A 3416-nucleotide genomic window follows, 5' to 3' on the forward strand; every position below is an offset into this window, starting at 1 on the left:
CCGTGCGTGCGTGCGTGCGTCGTGCGTGCGTGCGTGCGTGCGTGCCGTGTTTGTGTTTGTGTTTGTGTGTGTGTGTGTTGTTGTGTGTGTGTGTGTGTGTGTGTGTGTGTGTGTGTGGTGTTGTGTGTGTGTTTTTGTTTGTTTGTTATTGTTATTGTTTGCTGCGTGCTGCGTGCGTGCCGTGACGTGCGGTGCGTGTACATTTGTCGATCCACGGTGTTTCTGCAGAGTTGCTGTTGGTTCCGTCATGCCGCGCATTGTTCTATAAATAGTGTTTGCGTTATTTTTGTGTGTATTTGCGTGAATTTTCTTCGTTTTTCTTTCGCTGCTATGCGTTGGTCTGTCTGGCCGAGTGCCCGCGTAGACTTTGTCTGTTTTCTTACTTTCTGCCATTCATTCTGTCGATTGAATCGCGTGCGCGTGTACGTGTGTGTTCTTTGTTTGTTCTTACCCAGGCATACATCCATCTGTTAATCGCAATGGCTGATATAATTGCATACGCAGCTGCATGCACAGAAACTGGAGATGACAGGAGGGAGGGACGGCGGGAGTGGGTGTGACATCGCGATCCGATGGCGGGAAAAGGAGACGAGATCGTCTCGTGGCGTTATATAGGGAGGAGCAGCAGTTATATAGATAGCGTGGTGCGTGGGCGAAGTGGTAAATTTGAGCTGAAGGCACGGATGGCGGGGATAATGTGGGATCTGCTGCCAGTAAGGCGATGCTCGCGATTAGAGAAGGTCGGAAGATGGCGGGAGCGGGGGGGAGGGGAGGGGATGACATAAAAGGGGGGGGTTGGTTGGAAGGGGCAGGGGGGATTGGGGGAAGGGGGGGGTGTTGGGGGGGGGACGGGTTGGGGGGGGGAAAAGGAGGAGGAGGAGAGTGGGTAGCAATGAAGAAAGAATGAAGAGTAGGGGATGGAAGGAAAGAAACGGCCGTGGAGGGCCAGATGTTTGGATATTCCTTCTGTCATCACCTCATCCCCTCTCTCTCTCTCTCTCTCTCTCTCTCTCTCTCTCTCTCTCTCTCTCTCTCTCTCTCTCTCTCTCTCTCTCTCTCTCTCTCTCTCTCCCCTCACCCCGTTTCCCCGTCTCTCTCTCTCTCCGTCTCTATCTCTCTCGCTATCTCCTATTTTTGCGTGGGTGGGGTTGATGGTGGTGGCAGTCGATTGTTAGATCTCTATCCATCGCGTGTGTACATCGGTGCCTTTTAAAGAGCCATCACATTTGAGGAACGAGTGGCAAAGGCATTACAATTAACTGATTGGTTAGACGTTAGAGCATACCTATGTTCGTTAATTGTATCCCCCGCGACGAAGTCGGCGGGGATACTATGGTTTCATGTCTCCCCAGCCGCCGCCGCCGCCGCGGCAGACAATTTCCCTTCTGCTCTATAACTCGACCCCTAATTCACCTAGCGCTACCAAACTTGGTATACTTACACATCTTGGGGAGAAGGTGTGCAGCGTGCCAAAACCAGGTCACTGCGACCTTTATTTGACCTTTGCCTTGACCTTGATCATATTTCCATTCCGCTCTATAACTCGGCCCCTAATTGATCTAGCGCTACCAAACTTCGTATACTTACACATCTTGGGGAGAACACGGGGGATACATGTAGTTGGTGACAACTGCCCTTTCTAGTTGTTATTGTCTTTTAGACAGAGGGGATCTCTCGCTCTTTCTCTTCCCTCCTGCTGCTTCCACCTGTACTTCAGCCTCTACATGCATATCGGCCTCTAACTGCAGGCTATAATTTGGGTAATATTGGGGGGAGGTCAGTTAGAGGTCAGTTAGAGGTTGTACTTCGAGTGCGTAGTTTATCGGGGATGTGATAGAGAGGGGCTAATTGCGTGGCAATGCCAGCGGGAGGGCACAGAGCCTTCAACTGTACTAATTAACTTACAGTAATACTGTTGCTAGTTCTTCCACTTATGTCTGACCACAATACCAAGACCTAATAACACATTACACAATAAGGTATTATTAGATCTTGATAATACCTAGATCTATATTACATACACTGTACAGGGAACTCTAACCATTACTAGCGTGGAAAACTGGCATATGTGTCGACTAGATATGGTATTTTAATTAGCCTGTAATACTCTCTAAATTCCAATATAATGTAAAATTATCCGCATAGAAAGACATCAGCGCGGTCCTGGGGGACTCCATCGCTGAATTAATGAGAGCGCCCCCTATAGGTTCGTAATGAGACGATCGTCGGTGTAGCAGCGCCGTCTAGCGTCAATTCATGTGCGCGCCGACTATTGGCGACTCAAGCTCGAACTTGTTATTTTATTATTATTGTTTTTTTAATTGTATTGTTTTTTATTGTATATCTAATAATCTATATTATTGTTATATAACGAGCTTGTTATATTCGCTGGTCGTCTGCCTGATTTATACCACTGTCAGCCAGCACGCACACAGATGATTGGCACAGCATAATACACATAGTAGCAGGAGTTAATAAAAGACAAACTTGTCTTTAATAAAAGACAAACTTTGTCTTTTATTAACTCCTGATAGTAGCTACTGCGTGCTACTACGTGATCACGAGATCGCTATAGCTCACCGCGGGCGTGGCTTCGGCGTGTATAGGCAGCTCAGCAGGCGACAACTTGTGATGAATGCTGTGAGATCTATCGCCTTATAGCAAGCCGCCATCACGTGTCGGCACAGCAGCGGGTGTAGCATCGCAATCATCCTCCCCATGACAAACATGCCCCCACCTCTACTTTGGGTAGATGTACCCTACGCATGGGGAGAGAGATAGAGATGAGAGAGAGCGAGAGAGAGAGAGAGAGAGAGAGAGAGAGAGAAGAAGAGAGATGAGACGAGAGAGAGAGAGAAGAGAGAGAGAGAAGAGATGAGAGAGAGAGAGAGAAGAAGAGAGAGAGAGAAGAGAGAGAGAGAGAGAGAGAGAGAGAGAGAGAGACGAGAGAGAGATAGACGAAGAGAGGAGAGAGAAGAGAGAGAGAGGGAGAGGAGGAAAAGAGGGACAGAGAGATACGCGAGAAGGAAGAGGGAGCGATAGAGATAGAGAGAGACACAAGATGAGAGGGGGGCAGAGAGAGAGAGAGAGAACACAGTGAGAGAGGGGGAGGCCAGAGAGAGGGAGAGAGATCGAGAGAGCACAATTGGGGCACCGTTAACCATCAAGCGCGATCCAAGACAATCAGCAGCATTAGTGTACAATCGTAATTATATAATGTTCGCGATGAATATCAACACAGTTCCCGTCGCTAGAAGCACTCGATCTCGCCGACTAAGAACCTCGGCAAACGAGGCCCGTGTAGCATGTTACACAACCCCCCATGGCAAACATCCCCTTAACCATGGCGCATGCGCACGGGCAGCATCAGCAGGACCCGCGACATCTTTAGCTCGGATTTCGACTCTCTCTCTTGC

This window comes from Priapulus caudatus, unplaced genomic scaffold (genome assembly GCF_000485595.1).
Source record: "Priapulus caudatus unplaced genomic scaffold, Priapulus_caudatus-5.0.1 Scaffold26, whole genome shotgun sequence".
NCBI classification, from domain to species: Eukaryota; Metazoa; Priapulida; class Priapulimorpha; order Priapulimorphida; family Priapulidae; genus Priapulus; species Priapulus caudatus.